Genomic DNA, 23303 nt, shown 5'->3' with positions numbered 1-23303 from the left:
GATATTAGCTTAGTTAACAGCAGTTGTGATGCGAACTACAGTTTCTGGTGGTTTTGTGACACTGAAAAGTGTTGCGTAACAGTTGCCTTTTGTAGACCTAGTGCAGCCCGCCTAATGGCTGTGATCTTGCTCTGCGGCCCACATGCTGAGTTGAGTTTGAGACCCCTGCAGTAAAACTTGCCTTTGCTATGACCATCAATAAGTCTCAGGGCCAAACGCTTAAGCGTGCTGGCATTTTTTTTACCTGAGCCTGCATTTGGACATGGTCAACTTTATGTTGCCTGTTCAAGAGTTCATGAAAGAACGGACATAAAATTAAAAATAATTGATGGTCCTCTGCAAGGCGAGCTTAAAAATGATGGAAAGATCTACACAAGAAATGTTGTGTACAAAGAGATCTTTGACATGTGCATTAACACTTTATTATTTAAATTACCTTTATTTATTGAGCTAGCGGTGGCTCTTAAGAAATGTACCGCCAGTGGTTTCCTTCATTGCACTCTACTTTAAGCAATTAAGCAAGTAGAAGGGGGAAACCCCATGGGGCAGTAAGCAAAGGGGCGTCCTCGTCACCTGCCCTGGGTAATTCAGTTTGAATTAGCAGACACCTTTGCACAAGTCATTTTAATTACAATTTATAATATCTAGAACAGCGGTCATTTCGTATGACTGCCGAGCTTTCTAGTAGACCAATGACAGAAAAGTGAAGCTATATATTATGCTGTATCAGCTGGATATTTAAGATAAGGGACATTGACTGCTACAATGTACTACAAATAAATTGAATTGAAATAGACTGTAGGCCCTAGCTGGTTGGCTCAGTGGTAGAGTGTTGGCCTGGCGTGTGGAAGTCCCGGGTTCAACTCCTGGCCAGGGCACACAGGAGAGGCGCCCATCTGCTTCTCCACCCCTTCCCCTCTCCTTCCTCTCTGTCTCTCTCTTCCCCTTCTGCAGCCGAAGCTCCATTGGAGCAAAAGATGGCCCGGGCGCTGGGGACGGCTCCTTGGCCTCTGCCCCAGGCGCTAGAGTGGCTCTGGTCACAACAGAGTGACGCCCTGGATGGGCAGAGCATCGCCCCCTGGTGGGTGTGCCAGGTGGATCCCGGTCGGGTGCATGCGGGAGTCTGTCAGACTGCCTCCCCGTTTCCAGCTTCGGAAAAATACAAAAAAAAAAAGAAAGAAAGAGACTGTAGACATAGAAAGGTAAAGCATTTAAAACTTAAGAGAAAACAGAATAGTTCGATACTCTTTAGGTTGGCAAAATTTTCCGAAGCAGAACACAAAAAGCACTATCAAATAAAAGTGGAATTAGAACTATATTCAGATTTAGAAATTATTGACAGCAAAATATCATTAGAAAAATGAAAAGACAAGCCACAGTTTGAGATTTTTTGCAGTACTGTATTTGACAGAGGGCTTGTGTACTGAGTGTGTAAACACTTTTCATCATTAACATACACAATCCAAGTTTTAAGAAATGAACAAAGGTATAAAGGAGCATTTTGTGGAAAAGAATGTTAAGGTGATTAATTAATATGAAAAGCTGATCCATATTATCTGAAAGAATAGGAGAAAACACTAAATTCAGAATGTGTTCAACTTCTAATGTACAGTGTGTCCGTAAAGTCATGGTGCACTTTTGACGTGTCACAGGAAAGCAACAAAAAACAATAGAAATGTGAAATCTGCACCAAATAAAAGGAAAACTCTCCTAGTTTCATACCTATTCAGTGCAGTTTGTGTGGGCTCATGCACAGATTTTTTAGGGCTCCTTAGGTAGCTATCTCGTATAGCCTCTATAGACTCGTCACTGACTGATGGCCTACCAAAACGGGGTTTCTCCACCAAACTGCTGGTTTCCTTCAACTGCTTATCCCACCGAGTATTGTTATTCCTATGTGGTGGCGCTTCATTATAAACGCGCTGATATTCACATTGCACTTTGGTCATGGATTCGAATTTAGCAAGCCACAGAACACACTGAATTTTCTAAACCTTCCACATCTCAACTGGCATGGCCATGGGCTGCTCCGCTCTATACACGGTGTTATGTTATCATCTGCGCATGCGCACATGCTGCCACATCATCCTACAGAAACTGGGAGGGTTTTCCTTTTATTTGGTGCAGATTTCACATTTCTATCGTCTTTTGTTGCTTTCCTGTGACTGGTCAAAAGTGCACCATGACTTTACGGACACACTGTATATATATCCACAAAAATGTCTAAATGGAAGTGTAATAACAGCAAGGTGGATGAAATTGTAAAGCAGTAAGAAAATTCATACATTGTTTTTGGTCTGATTGTGAATAAGTACAAGCACTTTGAATATTTGTTTTTTATTTTTGTTTGCTGATTGGTTTTAGAGAGAGAGAGAGAGAGAGGAAGTGAGAGAGAGACAGAGAAGCATTCATTTGTTTTTTCACTTAGTTGTGCATTCATTGGTTTCTTTCTGCATGTGCCCTGACAAGGGATCAAACCCACATCCTTGGCATTTTGGGAGGATGCTCTAACCAACTGAGCTAACTGGTCAAGGCCTAAGTATGAACATCTTAGACAACTTTTAGGTATTATATGTGGAAGTTAAATACATTACTATACTACTAGGTTTCAGACATTCCCCACCTAAGTCTATTATGTACAGAGGAAAAACAAAAGCCTATTTCCACCAAAGACATACAACTGTATCCTCATATAGTTATAATAAATAGTCCAAAAACTTGTATGAAAATAAATGTTTATCAATATTTAAATATATTTTAAAAATTTAATCGCTCCTGACCAGGTAGTGGCACAGTGGATAGAGCATTGGACTGGGACGCGGAGGACCCAGGTTTGAAACCTTGAGGTTGCCAGCTTGAGCGCAGGCTCATCTGGTTTGAGCAAGGCTCACCAGCTTGAGCCCAAGGTTGCTGGCTTGAGCAAGGGTCACTTGGTTTACTGTAGCCCTCCAGTCAAGGCACATATGAGAAAGCAATCAATGAGAAACTAAGGTGCCGCAACGAAGAATTGATACTCCTCATCTCTCTCTCTTCTGGTTTGTGTGTTCCTATCTGTCTCTCTCTCTCTAAAAAAATAAATAAATAAATAAAAATTAATAGCAAAATTTTAAAAATTAAATTTGTACTTTCTAAGTTTTTTAAGCTTATTTGATCATTATTGTTTGCTTTAAGCTTTCTCTGTTAAGTACTGCATATATTTATATTATTTCATCTTATGAAAGAAAGACTAAATTAAAAAGGAACCCTAATGCACTGTTGGTGGGAATGAAGATTGGTGCAAATACTATGAAAGCACTGTGGATTTTTCCTCAAAAAATTAAAAATGATACTGTTTTATGACCCAGCAATTCTATTTCTGAGTATATAAAGAAACACAAAGCACTAATTTGAAAGAATACATGCTCCCACATGTTTATTACAGTATTATTTACAATAACTAAGATATGGAAGCAAATCGCATGCCCTTCAAAAAACAATTAAATAAAAAACCGGCAGTGATACATTTATGCAATGGAATATTACTTGGCCATAAAAAAGAATGAAATCTTACCATTTGTAACAGCATGGTTAGACCTGTATAGTATTATGCTAAGTGAAATAAGCCAGACAAAGACAAGAGAATATTACATCACTTATATGTGGAATCTAAGGAACAACATAAATGGACAACATAATAAAACAAACATATAGACAGAGAATAGACCGACAGATGCTAGAGAGTAGGGGTGTGGGTCGTGCAGGGTGAAAAAGCTTATCAGATTAGGAAGTACTAATTGGTAGCAATAAAACATCTTGGACTACTTAAACTATCTGTATTGAAACTGGTCAACAACTGTCATTGGAGGAAAATTTCTCAGTAAAATATAATAAACAGTTCTTGATGTATACAGTACATGGTTTGATTGGATTAGATAATAGGAAATATGAGTCTTTCATTTGTAAATTATAAACAGATAAATGAAAAGAAGCAAAAGCTGAACCAGATACCTTTCATTACAGCAAAGATTGAAGCAGAACAAACCAGACTGTTAGTAAACAGAATTCTAAACACATTAAGATCTGGCAGTGTTAAGGAACACTACTTAGGTGATTTTTGAAATTTTAAGTTTGTTATTGTTTTATTCTAGGACTTCTCAAAATTTTAGTTGCATACCATCAAATATATACATATATCTTGTGGGCCCTCTTATTTTCTACTGCAGTACCCATTTCATTTCCTTTACATTTCTTTATTCATTCTCTCTGATTTTTGTTTCCAATTAGATGATGCAATATTTAAGAGCAAGTATTATGTCTGTAGTGTGAATACATAACATCGTTCTTGACACTTTGTAGCTATTTAAATACCATTTGTGTAAACCAATTAACTATCATTTTTTCCCTCTGTGTATCACTTGCATATTATCCACCCTGTTAATATATTGTTGCAGGACTTATAATAAAATATATGCTCCTGTACAGAATTTAGTTTGGGTTTTCTTTCTTCATAGAAACTAATAAAGACACAATGACAAAGCTTTCCTTAGCTGTATACTCAACAGGCATGTAACTAAAGATTTAAAAGCTGTAGATATTTATATTGCTTATATACTATTTGTATACTATTTCAATTTTTCATCCTGCCAAGTATTAGTACAAAGATGAATTATTAAAGCTAACATCTACTCTAATGCTGGAGCTATTTTGGTACATTAAATCCAAAATACCTAGAGGTGACTCCATTAGAAAGGATGGATAGCTATTCACCACAGCATCAACTAAATGAAATTAGCATCCTTACTACCTTTTATTAGGTTAATGTCTCTGTATTATGCTAAATTTAACAACAACTCTGTCTTGCTTTTTTATTATTCTTATTTTCAGAAAACTAAATGAAGGAAGAGTTGGCTCAGTGTATAGTATTTAAAGATTGTGAATGCACATGGAAGCAATCTGACTCTCATAAAAGAGTGACTTAAAACCAAAGATGGTTTTAGAAACTTTATTTTCAAAGAGTAACAGTTTTGATGCTGAAATTCAGTTAAGTTTGAAGTCATTTCATTGTGGAACTCTTATAAGTATGTATGTTATTAAAATTGAGTTTACCTCCTATTGAAAAATTAGTTGATGTAGTCAATCTCACAATTACATCTTATATTTGTTTGTGTTTTCCACTTTTGATAAACTGATGTGCCATCAATATTTTAACTTTGTTGAATTTGGATAATATCACATACTTTTTGTATAATCTGATCCTAAGCATGAATAAGTAGGAATCAAACTGATTTTCAGTCGTCAATCAGTAAACACAGTATCGTTCAAGTACATCCATGCCTGACATCTTTAGAATCAGAGACTGATCAGCTACACCAATCTAAAGTGATTTATTTGCTACTGAAAATCTTTATAAATTATTAAGTTATCTTTCAAAAATAATCTGTTTTTCTCAGTTTGCTTTACAAGATTCTTTATATCAGTTTCTCCAACTATTACATTTGTACAAATTGTCTCATCACTTTTTCACTGATAGGCAAACTAAATGTCACAGTATTTTATTCAAGTCCTAATTATATGTAGGTGTTACACATGCTTTATTAAAGACATAGAAGAACTCTGGATAAGGACCATGACAACTTGGTCCTTATCTCTAATGTTTTTCTCTTAAGTAAACTTTGAAAGAATTTTTAGTAACTAGATTTGGGTACTTTGTTTAAAGTAAACCATAACTTGTATGTACATACAATAGTAAATTTGTAAAAGTGCTTAATTTGATTTGGGAGTGCTGTGTGATAAAAGAGTCAAAGGTAAATATTAATAGAACACATTTGATCTTGTAGCAGAAAAGATGAGTAAGAGTGGTTTGGTGACATTCCTGGGAATACACTCTTTGATCCTGAGAGCATCCTGAGAGATTACTCAACTGAGAAGCTAGCCTGATGGTTATAATTGCCAATACACTGTTCAAAGTAAATGTGAAAATATGTTATTGGAAAACAAATACAGGGAATGTTTCTCAAGCATACAACACTCTACCTCAACATCACGTAGAGAACTTGATGGGCGAGTTTATGTGAAATTTTCCGAATGAGGCAATTGAGAACCCTGGATGTAACTCCAAAGCTTTCAGAGCCAGGTCCTTCCCTATTTGATAATCTGCCATCTTCATACGCCAAATTACCTAATTGCCATGTTCCTTCTTAGGATCAGGTTAGACATTGCCAATTACAAAAAATGTTCCCTGACCTGTACAATGTTCGGTTATTCTTTGAACTACCCCAGAAACTGTTTCTCTTTAGCATAGTTTTTATTACATTATATTGATATTTATAGTTCACTTATTTCTCTTATAGTGGTAACAGACTGATAGCAAAGTTTGTTTTCTGGCCTGTGGTAGGCATTCAAAGCATACTTTCTAAAAGAATGAGTAAACAAATAAATGAATTAACAGTAGAAAAAATAAACTAGTTAAGTGAGATAAAGAGTTACTTTACTGAGACTATGTTTGAAGACTAGTTCAGAATTATGATAGGATCCAACAGCCTGATTCTAAATAAGAAAATAACTCAGAAACTTCCAGACACACTCAAAAATAGAACCTTGATATTACTGTTATGAATGTTTCAAACTAGTAATAAAAGGGAGAGGTATTTAAAAGCAATCTATGTGGAATAGGGTGTTTAAAAATCCTACATTTAAAAACTTGGATAAAAGATTTATAAAATAAATGTATACTTATTCTTGAAGAAAGAAAGTGTCCTTTATGAATATTTATCATCAGATGATTCAGCTATAGCCATAAAAATAGAATAGGAGTGAAAATGTTTGAAATTCACTTAGAGTATTGCCTTGACCACCTTCAAAGAACAAAAGGATCTCTATAACTGTAGAGAAAGCTGGAATTCAACATAGAGAAATACCAGGGAGATTTTTGTAAAGACATCTGATATACAGGGGGTCCTCAGGTTTTGGTGTAACCCGAATTTTGGTGTAAATTGAAACACACCCTAGTTTAACACAAACAGAACACTGATTTTAGCAGTCCAAAATGGTGTAGGTGCGCATACTGGAGGATACCAGCTTCCTCACTCATACCTTGTGTTACTTCATATTCTTCCACCATGTGCAACCAAACTAGTTCACCCACGTAGTCTGTTAGTACCATGCTAATGGCACAAGCCGAAACTTTCAGGTCTCAATTTTTAAAAACTTTTATGGGAATGATCATCCTAAACTCGAAACATTGTATGATAAGACTGTCATAACCCAAAGACCCTGTGTACCAATAATTAAAATTACTTTCTTAGGATTAAGGTCAATTTCAGGCTTTCTTAACTTTCTCAGAGAAAACTTATGTTGGAAACAACCCAACTATGTAGAAGTGACTATAGTTTCATGAAGTTAAATGTAAACAATATATCTAACTATAATATAAAATATGAAATATATATCTGTGTGCATTTATTTATTATGAACTCACTAGATTTATTTATTTATTTTTACTTTTCTGTCTATAATATATTATAGCATTGGAAAAGCAAAGGAAAAAATGCAGACTGATGATCTCTCTCCTAGAATTAGGATTAAATGTCCTAAATATTTCTCTAAAACCAAAGGAAATTATTGTTTACATAGCACTGATAGCTAGTATGCCAAAGAAATCTACCAAGAATTATCACTATTATTCTAAAATTTACTAGAAAACTATTTTATATATTTGTATAAATCTTTGATTTGATCATGGAAGAAGTCTGATGTTCATATTTACTGTGATACATAATTATAGTTTATAAATTGTCACTTTTAGTTCATTTTGAAAAACTTTGGATGCAATGTTTTTTGTCTGTCAGACCTTTATTTTCCTCTCATTTTAACACTAAATATTGAGAAATGGCTGTTTAAAAAATTATTAAGGTTAATATGTGAATGATATTTTAGATCTCTTCTCCAAATTTGAGGACACTGTGAGACCATTACTATTACTTGTGATAAGATGTACACATTAAATGCAGTAGAAAATACTAAAGTAGGTTAGCTAAAGTTATGTAATGGAAAAAAAGGGACCGAGCTAGAAAAATGATACAAAATAAATATAACACATTTGGAAAATGGATTTTTGATTAAGTGCTAAAAGCAGTCATTTTAATTTTTTCAAAGAAAATAAAGCTGAGTTTAGGTGGTTCAGAATGTTTCTACCCTACAATTTACTTTGTAATTTAAAGTCATTTGACGGTGATTCATGAAAAAATCTATGATCCATCACAAAATTTACAAGTTTAAAATTTGGCTTGTGCCTTCTTAAACTTCTCCATACAAATTGCTCACATTTACTTAGCACATAATGTCATAGCCTATGCTAGGCTCATTACACACATAATGCATAATAGGTATGCATTGTTTTTCCAATTTAATCTTTAAAATGAGGTTTAGAGATATGGATAACTTTCTTAAGATAACACATTTAATAAATACCAGAGTTGGAATTTTAATGCAGAAATTTTGGGTTTCAAACTTAAGACCATGTTCTCTCTACCAAACTGCCTATTTATTAATCTGCCTATCTGTTCAGTATCATATCTTACTGTTTTTATTCCTAAATTACATTCCACTAAAAAGTATAAAAACATACTAGTTTTCTAAAAATCCCTTGATATTTCCATACCTTCCTCTCTTTATAGTTGTTTTTATTTGTTTATTTGTTTTGTTTTCAGTTTAGGTTGAAGTTCATCTACTTTTAAATACTGATGAGCTATTTTTCTTTAAAAGCATTATTATAGGTTTCCAATAAACCAATTCTTGACCACCATTATTCCCCTTAAAAGAGACATTTACTCTCGATTTAACCTGTGTAATTTTATGTTTTCTGTACCTTGTCTGTATGCATTCTGTTTTTATATAATTAAATGTATATCTAAACTCCTAATAAAGTGGCTTCTTCAGAGATTATACCATATTATACTTGTATCTGACTCTCTAGTGCTGATAACATTGTCTGGGGCATAATGACTGATGACTAATGGTAAAAAAAAAAAAAAAAGCCAAATCTGGATAAGATGATAAGGAGAATATCATTGTTTTTGACAGTAGATGAATGGAATTATGAGTAGAACATTTTAAAGTTTAATGTTGTATAAAAGGATACTAAATTTGAAATCAGAAAAACTAAATAAATTCTTTTTCATATGTAAGCCACAGGAACGTATTTCATTTCTCTTTAAACTTTAATATTTCATCTATAAAATGTGGCTTATACAAGCTTTTTAAATCATATGGTAATTTTAGTGAATCAAATGAAAATATAATAATACATATAAAAGCAGTTGAAAATGAAAAACCATTGCATGTGACATTTCTATTATTATTTTAGGGAGAAAAAGTACCTTAGGAAGATTATTTATTTATTTTTTTTTAATTTTTTTTTTATTATTTATTCATTTTTTAGAGAGGAGAGAGAGAGAGTCAGAGAGAGAGAGAGAGAGGAGAGAGAGACAGGGGGAAGGAGCTGGAAGCATCAACTCCCATATGTGCCTTGACCAGGTAAGCCCAGGGTTTCGAACCGGCGACCTCAGCATTTCTAGGTCGAGGCTTTATCCACTGCGCCACCACAGGTCAGGCATGGAAGATTAGTAAATATAATGGGACTACCAGTCTAGTGATGTAGTAGAATTACTAGACTAGATGCTGTGGACTATCTTAATTGAATTCTTCAGTAAGTCTTTTAAACACTCAATAGTAAACTTTGTCATACAACTGTGGTTAACCTGAGATAGAGTTCTTAGTGGCATGCCATAGACTGCATTCAGCCTTTATTTATTTAGAAATCACATCTGAAACGAAAATGAGATGTAAATCTCATGAATGTTGAAGTTATTGCTCCTTCACCTCCAAAACTCATCACTCAAAAGTAATGAAATTTTTGAAAGAAAAATTTAGAATAATTTAGGACCACCTCATACCATATCCTCTTGTGACAATTTTGAGTGCACACCTGCAAATGAAATATTTATTCCTTTTTAAAGGTTAGCAATGTTCAGAAAAATGTAAGTTGAGTTTTAAACAATTGCAACCCAAGTTACTATCTTTCAAAAGCAGGAAAAACCTATCCTAGAGTTTTTGACAAATTAACAGGGAAGTAAAAGCAGAGGGACCCGAGATTTGAAGATCAGGTGCAGCTGAAAGTTTATCTCTAGCAAAATATTCAAATTAGGAAGGATGTAATGTTAAAATCCCTAGACTTGAACCACTTTTGATGAGACGGTTTCATCTTTTGAAGTAGTAATGAAAATTGCAAAGCGTTCTGTCAATCAAGTAGATTCAGCAGAGTCATTCCAAGGTCTAGGCAAGCGGACAGCCATATATTTTATGAATGTATTTCTTCCTTGATTACTGCTTTATTTAGTGAATGAAACAAGCTGTATGCTGGGATACAATGTTTGTTCAAGAAGAAGAAGAGAGAGCACATTAGGGCAAAGCAATATATAAGCATAGGTACCCATAGGGAGTAACTTTTGTTACACATTAATCCAGAAGTAAGCAAGGGTTATTTTAATAATACCTCTTTAAAAGCAGAACTAATTAACGATTAGGATATTATGAGATTATTCAATCTTATGTATAAGAAAACCCATGGGCAAGCACACTATTAGTAGAGTTGAAAAAAATGTAGCTGATATTAAAACAGACAATTCATTATATTTCACAAGGGGACTCGCAGAATACAGATGAAGGCCAAAACGTAAGTAAGGGTCTTTAGGTCAAATATACAAGTTATTTTAAATTAATTCTTGTCAGTAAACTAAAAAAAAATTTGTATCATGGTTATTTTTTACTTTCATTAGCAATGGTTCTTGAACTTTAATTTCTAAAGTGTGATATCATAAGGTTTGTAGTATGCATTTATAGTAAATGTGCTCGATCTTCCAACATTTTAAATTTCTTTAAAATAAAAAAGTCTTTTATGAATAATTTTACCAGCTAAATGTTAATATTATTATTGGTCATAGAAAAAATATATTGATGTTGCTTTGCTTATTAATGCCTTTTTAACAGAAACTTAGTATTTATGTAAAATATTCAGATTTTATGCTTAAAATAATATTAGAAGCTTGAAAACTTGTCAAGTGAGGTAACGTCATCAGGTACTTTTGCAAAATCTAGTTTGATGAATATTATAAACCTTTCTCCTGTGATTTATGTTATTTATAATCTTTTATAAGGGAAATCATACTGTGATTTGACTTCTATAAAATTATCTATAGAAATTGAAATTCTGTTTAAAAAAAAGAAAATACTGGAAAAAGAAATAGTTGGAGTGAGACTGGGAATAAAGAGTGCAAAAATAAATAAATAAATTGATTTTAAGCTTTGAGGAACAATCTAAAAGGAGTGATTAAAGAAATGCATGAAAAATAGGAATGATCAGTAAAAATACAGATTTTTATTAAGAACACATGCTACTATAACACAGTTGTTAAAAATATTTATATCTAATAAATAAGAGTAATATACATATCCACTTACAACTTATTCACTGGGGTCTATTATTTCCAAGTGCTTTCTTAGATTCTATGAACATAAAAAAATGAAACACAAAAAATGAAAATTTTACTCTCATGAAGGTTACATTCTAAGGAAGAAAAATAAATCACAAATAACTAAATATGTAAAATGTAAGATTGAAGAAAGATAAAATGAAAGATGACTAGTGAGCACCTGGGGTGATGAAAGTGACAATTTAGAAAGGGTATTCTTGGGAGCCCTTAGTGAAAAGAGGACATTTGGGCAAAGGATAGAAGGAAGAGGAGAAGAATTAATGTAACAACCTTGAAGACTATTCGTGAGGACTCATTCATATACTATACTATGATTTCAGTGATTCTCACAAAAAGATCTCCTATATCATTTAGATATTTAATATGATTAGTTGGTTTTTACTATTAATGAAAAATATATTTTTTACGTGTTTATAAAATAGCCTCAGTTTGTAATAATATGCATACAAAAAAAATCTGCCCTCCCATCTGTACTCTTCAACATTTTAATAAATGTTGAAGTCAATAAATAGAAATCAAGATCTGGAAAGTATAGTTTTTATTTTGTAGTAAATAAAAAAGAAGTTAAGATTATTTAAACCAGCATAGATAAATTGCATTTCTGAAGAAAATTGGACTTCCACTGACAAAAACAAGCTTGGCAAACATGACAATTAGATCTTGTATTTGATGAGAACAATTAGGCTTAGCAGTACAGGGTTATTGAGAACTGGCTAAAAATAAACTAAAATATTTGAAGTTTTTGAATGTCCAGAAGCTATGTGTTGGGCAGATAAAATATATTATGCTCACTTTGTTAAAGATGACGCTGCCCACGTGAGACTGTCGCCCAGGTGATATTAATGTGTGTTGAGAATCCTTGTAGCCTGGGTCTTGGTTTTGGCATCAAGCCTTTCCCACCCTTTTTGATGTGGGGTGGTACAATCCAATCATGCCTCAGAGAAGTGACTTTGTATTAGAGACTTCCCTATTTTGTATATTGGATTAAAGGTTTTGAATCTACACTATATAATAGGGGCAGAATGGGAGCTTGCTCTTGGTTCCTGAAATTATCATTACAGGAGAGAGCAGAGAGGAGAGCAGAAAGAGGCCATGTGGCCAGGAGAAGCAGTCAAGATGGTGGAGTATTGAGTGAGAGGCCAGTTTGTGCAGTTTGATGCTGGAGAAGGATGGAGATGGGGAACAGAGGTGAATAAGTCTGGTGAGCTAGAAACCTTTGATTCTAGGAAACTCGGATAAGTCAGTAGCTTGGTGAGCACTGAATGTGAGTGGGTTTTGGAGCCCAGTGTGTGTTTTTACTTGCCCGCTGGGTGCAAGCTAGAATTAAAGATGACAGCCCATCAGTTCTTGGCTCCGTTGTTTCTTTACTGACTGTTCGAATCCAATGCGAACCTGCATGGGCCAGGTTGCTGTGATAGTGGCCCTGGCCGTGGCTACTGGCTTTACACTAACACAGTACATATTATACATATAGTTAATAATATAGTTTCTAAATGTATTTATACTGTAGAGCCAGAAGCCATGGCCACTATTAAAGCAGCCTTCTGGCCCATGCAGGTTCACATTGGATTCGGACAGTTGGTAAAGAAACAACGGAGCCAAGAACTGATGGGCTGTCATCTTTAATTCTAGCTTGCACCCAGTGGGCAAGTAAAAACACACACTGGGCTCCAAAACCCACTCACATTCAGTGCTCACAAAGCTACTGACTTATCCGAGTTTCCTAGAATCAAAGGTTTCTAGCTCACCAGCCTTATTCTCCTCAGTTCCCCATCTCCTTCCTTATCCCAGATACAAACTCTGCACAAACTGGCTTCTCACTCAGCACTCCGCCATCTTGGCTGCTTCTCCTGGCCACATGGCCTCTTTCTGCTCTCTCTGCTCTGCTCCCTCTGCTCTCTCATGCTAATCATCCCAGAAACCAAGAGAGCAAGCTCTTGTTCTGCCCCCATTTTATAGTGTAGATTCAAAACCTTTAATCCAATATACAAAATAGGGAAGTCTCTAATACAAAGTCACTTCTCTGAAGCATGATTGGATTGTACTGCCCCACATCAAAAAGGGTGGGAAAGGCTTGATGCCAAAACCAAGACCCAGGCTACAAGGATTCTCAACACACATTAATATCACCTGGGCGACGGCCTCACGTGGGCAGTGCCATCTTTAACAAAGTGAGCATAACATATTTTATCTGCCCAACATATACTCACTTAGTGTGAAACCTGGGTGTTATACTCACTTGTGTTTGATGAACACAAAAGGGATATCCTGGCAGGAATGGTAGAAAAAGACACACAAAGCTCTTCCTCAACAGTTCTCAGTCTCTCTCTCTGTTTTTAGTTTTTATCGCAGTCAAGCTTGAGAAGCTCAGCTCACATAGATATGTGGTTGAAAACAGGAGCAATGTCAAAATAGCTTTGTTGGCCAGAATGGGGAACTCCTTGGCAACAGATAACCAAAAACTGTCCAAAAGAAGATCAGCAAACTTTAGCTTTAAAGTTAGATAACATTGTGATGCATTGTGATGCATTATATATCACCCTCTGTGAAGGCCTCTTTTAAAAAGAAAAAGGTCAAATATCTATATACACCATCAGGATAGACATAACCAGCTGAGGCTGAGGCTTCATCTAGTGGTGGCAACATTTACCTCCAGTCCTGACCAGGATTAGAAATCAGGACCATGGGGAGGAGTAGCAGCTTCAACTACTCGCTGCGGCCACAGAATGACAAGTGCGCGGCAGCCCGAGCGGGGGACCTTCCTGGGTGTGGATAAGAGGCGGCCTACTATTGGTTCATCGCTAGTGGTCGAGATGAATCCTAGAAGGTGATTGGTCAGTGAGCGTTCCCTGTGCCTCCACTCTTCCTGTTGCTGATAGCTGGAGGGATTGTGAGGGGAATGTTTATGTTCGGATGGAGGTGGCTGGCAGCGGGCAGGATAAATAGCCTCCACGGGCGTAGTTTGGGGACCCATGTTTAATTTCCCCATGGCACACCTGACCATGTCTCATGGCACACTGGTTGAAAAACACTGACCTAAGGCATGAATTCTAGCAAAGAGCTAGTGTCAGTTCAAGGCATTAAGGTAGCAATACTATGTAATTTGGCTAAACACTCAACATAGTTGAAAATGCAGCTTGGGTGAGTCTTTGATTTCAGCCTTCTGAGAGTCTGAGCAAAGGACCCAGCTGAGATATGGTTGTACTCCTGATCATGGAAACTGAGAGAGAAAAACTGTGTGTTGATCTAAGCCTCTACATGTGTGGTAATTTGTTCTTCAGCAATAAATAACCAAAAAGGAGCCATCTAAACAATTTTGATAATAGTGGTGATTACATGACTTAGGTCAAACCTAATGGGAATTCTTTTCCTGAGCTGAAAAAAAATCGATTTATTGATGGAATGTGAATCAAATTGAGCCAATCAAAATTCCTTTAAGATATTTAGCAGATAAACATTATGTACTAAAGGTTTTTATGCCAGTCATCATGTTATCTGGGAAGAGCAAAAAAAAAAAATTGTTATATCTCTTCTCTCCAGTTATGTATAAACAGTGTCTAATCAGCTATACATTTTAGAATTTTACAGTTGCCTAGGAAATATGTGCTTTGCAGATGAAGGAGTTATGACTTATACAGACTACAAATCTGGGTCTATTGTCTTTTCCCAACATATCCTTCATAATCATGAAATTCTTGCCAAGTAGTACTATGTGCCATTTCCCAAACCCATCACTTATATTTGACTTCAGTATTTTGCTCACTAATTTCTTCCACTGCAATGTACTCCTTTGTGTATATTTTTCTTTGAATTTTTTTTAAAGATTTTATTTATTCACTAAAAAGAGGAAAGAGAGAGAGGGAGAGAGAAGGGGGGAGGAGCAGGAAGCATCAACTCCCATATGTGCCTTGACCAGGCAAGCCCAGGGTTTTGAACCGGCAACCTCAGTGTTTCCAGATTGAGGCTTTATCCACTGTGCCACCACAGGTCAGGCCTTCTTTGAATTTTTATATCTACTTCATTTCTGTTCTTTAATGATGAGTTGAAGTTGCCTGTCACCCGAATGTCTTTGCTCAAAATTTCGAAATCAACTCAGAATAATTTTATTTTAGTCACATAAATTAATTACTCTTTTGGACTTACATGATCATTTTTTATAATTCCTCCCAGCTTATTTGAAATGAATAAATATTCTCTTTTTAAGCTTTTTTTTTTAAAAAGCATGTCTTTTAAGAACTATTTCTACTACCTACTTTAAGAACTATTTATAGGATTTGTTTTCATGTAAACATATCATTTGTCATTTAATTTTTGAGAATATTTCTAATGTAATTTAAAGGGCTAAAATTTGAAATATGTAGAAATATATTATTATAAATATAGTTTTAATCAAGCAAAATAATGCCATCCTAACTTTTGCAAATTGAGGGTCTGTTATACACCAGGGTACTAGAGCAGGATGCAAAATACCTCCTCTCACATTGGCTCCTCACAACACTGGTGATTCAGATATTCTGATACTGACCATGGTCTTGGAACACTGGTATTTAACTTTCAATATAATATAATTCCTATTAAAACATTGAGTTTGACAGATTTGATATATATAGCTAACAATCTATACATCTCATCCCATACTCTAATAATTTCATACTGTACATATTTCTGCTTTGTTCTGTAGACTGTAAAATCTTTCTGGTACAGGGCCATCATCTGATATAGGTTGGTATATTTGTTTTCTCAGCTGTGCCCCAGTGATAAGCACTTATTTTTACTCAGCATATGCTTAGTACATAAAAGGAAAACAAACTAAGGAAGCCATATGAACAGCTCAGAACTGAAGCCCTGTTAAAAATGCTTCCACCTGGCAGCAGTACATGGGGCTTGCCATGAAGTTAATAATAACAGGAAATTAATCTGCTTAGGTAAAGGAGGGGGGAAAATACCTTTATGTGATGACAGCTATGCAATATACATATGCATGCATATTGATGTATTTAAATCAAACCTTGAGAACTTACTTGACTGATATATGATGATTGCTCTATAAAGGCTGGTACTTTGTAGATTTTGTTTACCAGTTTATCCTCAGCATCTATTCTTAGCATGTATTAGGCCCTTTATTCATATTGATTAAATAGTTTAATGGAGCAATCGTTCCATTAAGGATTAGACATATGAATTAAAAGTTAATGTGCTGAAAAATGTTTTCCCTTATTTGTTACATAAATTTCTGGGTGTCATTTAAAGCAAAAAACCCATAAGTGAATTTGAAGAGCATCTACTTTTATTTATTTGCAAAAACTCTGTGTTTATATTAAGAAAGATTCACTCCTCACTCTGAACTTTGATGTTTTTCTTGTATATTCCACTTGGTCTTCAAAGATAACAAGTCCATTCCTAAGGTCATCATTTCTCATTCAAAACAGATTGCCCCTCTGTGTCCCTCATTCTATTAGAGGCATTACCATGTTTCTAGCCATCAAATCCTACAAACCTAGGATAATTTTTAAATGTTTTCTTGCTCTATACAATCCAATTGATTGTCTTAGGCTTTGAGAACGTCTGCTAACCACATTCATTTTGATTTTGATAACTACCTTATTTGGGTGAGGTAGTCCTCAGTCTACAGATGGGGGGAGGGAGTTGTGGAGAGTCACTTCTATAACCATTATTCAGGTCGACATCCATTCCCAGTTTTCCCCATGACCTCTTTCTATGGCATTCACTTTCATATTTTACTATTTTGTCTGATATCTATTATTACACACAATCTCCTGTAGTTTAAGTTTATGAATCTTGTGTTGTAGTTGAACTGTTTCACTTGTGCCTATCAAAGATACAGTCAGCTCTTTGACCTCTCAGACTAAGATTCTCTATGGATACCACTGAAGGGTAAATGCCTCAATATACTACATTTACTATATTACTCCTTGACACTTCCCTTCAGGGCAATCAGCATTGTCACTTTGAAGCAGCCTTATGATCATAAAGACATCACTAGTGGGCCTCTATAAGGTTGTGTTTTAAGATTTTCCAGTGCAGTCAATATGTACATCAAGAACAATTCTAGTTAGTAGGCTGAGGTGCATTGTCACTAAGCCCCATGGACTCACAGTCAACCTCAAAAGACATGTAAGAAAACAGCAATTTCAAGAGAATCTGATAGAGATTTGTAATGGAGTACAATAGAATGATACCTATATTGAGTACCAAACCTAATGTGGAGAAGCCTTAAAAGATTTTTTGGGAGGAGGGTGAGAGAGGAGAGAATAATTTTCATTAAAATGAATTTACATGAAACCCAACTTAATCATTTAAAAATTTACAGTTCACTCAGATATAGGATATTTACAATGTTGTGCCATTGTTACCACTATCTAATTCAAGAAAAATTTAAACACCCCACAGAGAAACTGCATTTCCATTAAGGAATCATTCTTCATTTCCCTGACTCCTATTTTCTGGAAACCACTAATCCATCTTTTTGTCTCAGTGGACTCGCCTATATAGGACATTTCATATAATTAGAAACATAAAATTAGATTAATTTATGTCTAGTAAGTTCAATGTTTGATCTAACTTAGGGACAGTTTCTATAAATTCTTTTTATTTCCTTCTGTTCATGGGCCATACTTTGTTTATTGGTATGCATCATGTCTCTTGCTGAAAACTGAACATTTTTAATATGATAATGTTAAATCTAGGGAAATGGCATCTCTGGAAATCAGTTGTCCCCTCTCTCCCCAAGTTTGTTTTTTCTCCTGTAGCCATTGCTTTTGTTTATTTGTGAACAATAGTGTTTATTTTCTCAACTAATTGTAGGGTCTCTATTCTTTATCATATGTTACCACACTGTCTTTGTTCTGTTAGTTTAGTAGTGAGATAGAGGCCGATAACAAATCCTGGAAAAAATAAGTCCCTAGTCCTAGCTGCTGCCATTGGTATGAATGTTGGGCCTGCCTTCAACACTCAGCCAGGCAGTTTACAACTCTGCTTAGCCTTTACTTCCTCCTTGCACAGAATTGGAAGATCAGTTAGAGGGGAAAGCTTAGGGCTGCCTGGGTTCTTTCCTGAGCATGTGTCCTGCCCATGGTCTTCTAGATTCCCAGAAATATGTTGGAGCTTTAAAAAGCGCGCTTACTACCCTGCGCCATCTAATTCCCAACTTTCTCTGCCAAGCATCTTAGTTAGTCAGTGAAGTGTTCCAAAGATCAGCTGCTGTTCCAGACAGCAGTGGCTAATACATCTCCCTGTACATGTTTTTAACAAATAGCCTTGATAGCTGACTCAGCACCAGGAGACCCTATATCGGCAAGATAAAGGCAAGCCCTTTTGTTCATTAGATTCCACATAGAAATCATATGGTGTTAGTCTTTGTCTTATTGGCTTATTACACTTCGCATAGTGTCCTCCAGGTCCATCAAATAACTAACTAACTAACTAACTAAATAAATAAATAAATAAACAAACCATAGAGCTATGGACAACAGTGTGGTGATTACGAGGAGCGGGGAGGTGGAGGAGGATAGACAGGTATAAATGGTGATGGATGAAGACTTGATTCGGGAGGGTGAACACACAGTATGGTGTACAGAGATTTGTTGTGGAGTTGGACACATGCATCCTGTATAATTATGTTAACTAGTGTCACCCTAATTAAAAAAAAAAGAAAAAAGCAAGCCCTTTGAACTGGTTTTCCAGGAACCACAAGGCAAGTCAAAAGAATCAATTGCCATTCTTGGCAAATGAGCTCTGTTCTGCTTCTTCTGGCTCTGGTGCCCGTACAGGGTTGTAGGCTGCTATCTTCAAGAACATTGCATAACTAGGGACCGTGAAATGGGAATAGGGTCACTTGAAACACCATAAAGCTCTCTGTTCCTACTGAGATTTGGATGGCTTTTTTTACTTAAGCATTACCCTCATTGCTGCAAGTTTTCGGTGAGTTTCCAGAGTTTCACCAAAGCTGATTCTGACAGTTTTTACAAGTTTTTCATTGACTTTATGGAAGGAAGAACTTTTGAGTTTCTTTGCCATTTCACTGAAAATACTATAAAAACTTTAAGATGATATTACAATTAGGCTGGGTTTGAAAGAACCAGGAGGAATTAGTCAAGTGGAAAAGTGAGAACAAACTAGGCAGAGAGAGCATTGGGTTAAAAGGCCCAGAAACACAAGGAGACTGGTCTGTGCTGGCAAATGCCCCCAGCTCAGCATGGCTGATTTATAAGGTTCAATTAAAAGTTGAAAGACATGCATTTTAGAGAAGGGAAGGTGGAGACTCAGAGCTCTGTATGCCAAAACACAATATTTGGACTTAATTTGAGCAATGTGGACTGAATTATTTAAAGCAGATGTGTGAAACTATTTCTGTAAACATTATGGGAGATGAATAGTTTATAAATGAATTTAGACAAGGACTCTAGTAAAGAGACTAATCTAAAAATTAAGATTCTAAGGAATGATAAACCAAACTAAGGATGTGACTGTTGAAAAGGAGAGAACAGTTAGTTACTTAGTACTTAGATAGGAAAATACATAGGGACTAACATTTAAAAATATTGATCTCCAGTTCTTTCAGTTTCTGGGGAGACACTAGACATGACAATCAGGAGAAATAGCAAGGAAAATGTTTAGAATATTCTGATATTTTGGCTTCAGAAAAGTGAGAGGACACTGACGTCATTCACTGAAATTCAGAAAGCTGCACATGAGTTGGAAAAGGCAATGAAAACTAGATGTGTTCAGATTGGGACAGTATGAGATTACGTTATAGATGAAGCATACAAGGGTGATATTCAGCGGGTATCTAGAAACACAAGTCTGGTGCCCAAGAGGAATTTGGAGCTGCCAGTGCAAACTTTAAATAGTCAAAAATATATAAAAGTGATAAATTATTGGCATAAAGGGGTCCTTTAAAATAAAAATATAGTGAGAACGTAGTTAAGGCTACACTAAGATTCTTTTTTTTTTTGTAACAAAGACAGAGGAACAGATATGGACAGACAGACAGGAAGGGAGAAAGATGAGAAGCATCAACTATTTGTTGTGGCACCTTAGTTGTTCATTGATTGTTTCTCATATGTGCCTTGATGCAGAGGCTCCAGCAGACCGAGTGACCCTTTGCTCGAGCCAGTTACCTTTGGCTCAAGCTGGTGAACCTCGCTCAAACCAGATGAGCCCATGCACGATCTGGAGACCTCTGGGTTTCAAACCTGGGTCCTCTGCATCCCAATCCGATGCTCTAGCCACTGCGCCACAGCCTGGTCAGGCTACACTAGGATTCTTTAACAATTGAATAGACAATTTAGTAGTCTTCTTAGACAAATTACAGCTTACAACAAAAGTCAGGGAATGATAGTATTCACACGAATGTACAAAGAATATCCCACCATTTCTTAGATGTGTCCCTTAACTGTAGAACTAGTAAAGTTTTTATATAGTCAAGGCAGAACATTTTCTGATGGAAAATAAGTGTAGAAAGAGCTTTGTTCCAGTAGGATAGAATTCAAAGTTACTGCATACAGTAGTAGTACAGTTTATCTGGGAATAATAACTGTTTTTAAATTAGGTCATCGATATGAATTTAATTTTTAATTATGTAAGCTGAAGGAAAATTAAATTGCCAAGAAAACAAGCCAAAAGATTCTGAAAATATAACCAGGAGGAAAAACTGCTTTTGGAAAGTCTGGTCTGTAGTAAAATCACCTAACAGTAGCTTTATTCCCAACATTAATCTATGCTAATATTAAAGATTTAAATATTTTTAAAAAATTATATTCATGTGCTGACAAATAATTAATAATTTATTTCCATTTAAATGTTTGAATTTTTTTTTTATTGGTATTTTTCTGAAGCTGGAAACGGGGAGAGACAGTCAGACAGACTCCCGCATGCGCCTGACTGGGATCCACCCGGCACGCCCACCAGGGGCGGGCGATGCTCTGCCCACCAGGGAGCAATGCTCTGCCCCTCCGGAGCATCGCTCTGCTGCGACCAGAGCCACTCTAGCGCCTGGGAAAGAGGCCAAGAAGCCATCCCCAGCACCCGGGCCATCTCTGCTCCAATGGAGCCTTGGCTGCGGGAGGGGAAGAGAGAGACAGAGAGGAAGAGGGGGGTGGAGAAGCAAATGTGATCTTTGTGGAGACTAGAACATTGGCTGCAGGAGTGGAGACAGCGGCACTGGTTTGGAAGCTATTGCAATGACCTAGGTAAACTTGACTATGTTAAACCAATGTGGTTATAGTGATTATGAGACAGTTGGATTCTGCATTACTTCCAGGTAGATTGAACAGGATTTGCTGACTGAATGCATGGGGAATACAAACAAGGTGAATCAAAAATGACTAAAAAGTTTTCCCTGAGAAACTAAAAGAATAGATTTCTATTTTCTGAGAAATACGATTGTAATAGAAGCACATTGCAGGTAGATAAATTAAAAAACACCCACATATTTATTGTATATATGTTGTATGCGGTGTGAGAATTTCCTCTGGTCTGTCCATATTGTTTACTACTTATCTCTAAGAAGGATGTGTCTTCTACAACCTTGAATATTAAATGTGTAGTAACTATTGATGGCAATTTTTAAAACCATTAAATAGTTAAGTCTTAAAGCCTAGATTCTGAAGTAATTACCTTTTAAAATTCTGTATCCAAATAAATCCATATTGGCTTCTACCTTTTGTTTTGTTCTGTTTTTAAATAATATCTCTACTAATAAAAGAATAAAACTCTTATTCTTCAGTCTTCTTTTACCCTTTTACTACCCCAACACACACACACACACACACCCTAACATACCACTACACACCTCAAGGCACACTCTTCCTCATAAATATTATATTGTTATTAGTAAAGATTTCTTTTTGTTCATAACTAGATATAATTTCTTATAACAGTTTTTACTCTATTAAAGTTCAATTAATTAAATATATAATTATAAAAAAGAGAACTTCAAATTATGATTATATTTATATATATTGTTTCAATAAAAATTGGTAAATCAGGTATTACCCTAAAATTGAGGGGTTTTCTCTACAGCATAGATTTTATATTTCCCATTCCCTTCTTTATCAAAATGAAATACAGTTTAGCCTAATGTTCACAAATGTACGTACATTTTGCTTTAATGATGAACAAGAATAGAGATAATTCTGTATGCCAACATTAATGTGGCTATAGAACTGTTTGCTTGTAAGCAGAGCAGATCCTTTTTGAACAGCCATAATGGTTAACATTTACTGAAAACTACAACATAGTATGCATTTTCCAAAGGGTATTATGTGAATATCTTATTAAATCCTCACAAAAATCTGGTGAGCCTAATGCCATTATCATTCTATTGTATATTATATAATAAAAGGGACCATTGCAATGTTAAGAAACCACAACATGGCAACACGTGTTATAAGTACAGCCTAAACTTGTTCCCACTTCTATCTTACCCCATCATCTGTTTTTATAAGTGTTAAGGTATAACAACGTTAAACAGTTAAAACACTTCTAAAATGTGCAGTTTTGTTATAACAGCTCTATGTGAGAGAGTCCAGTAGACTAGCCTTGCTTGGATGATTAGCAATTGGAAAGCAGTGGGGTTGCCACCTCTGGGTGTGATTTGTAAGATGGATCAGCAGTTGGCACATTTTGCTTTCCAGAATAATGATTTGAGACCCAACTCATTCCATCTCTTATTTTACTTGGAACAAAGCAAGGCGACTAACTGGGCTAGCAACCTTTTAGCGTTGATCCATAAAAGAACATCATTTATACATT

The sequence above is a fragment of the Saccopteryx bilineata genome, chromosome 3, assembly GCF_036850765.1.
Source record: "Saccopteryx bilineata isolate mSacBil1 chromosome 3, mSacBil1_pri_phased_curated, whole genome shotgun sequence".
NCBI classification, from domain to species: domain Eukaryota; kingdom Metazoa; phylum Chordata; class Mammalia; order Chiroptera; family Emballonuridae; genus Saccopteryx; species Saccopteryx bilineata.
This window is presented reverse-complemented; position numbering follows the sequence as displayed.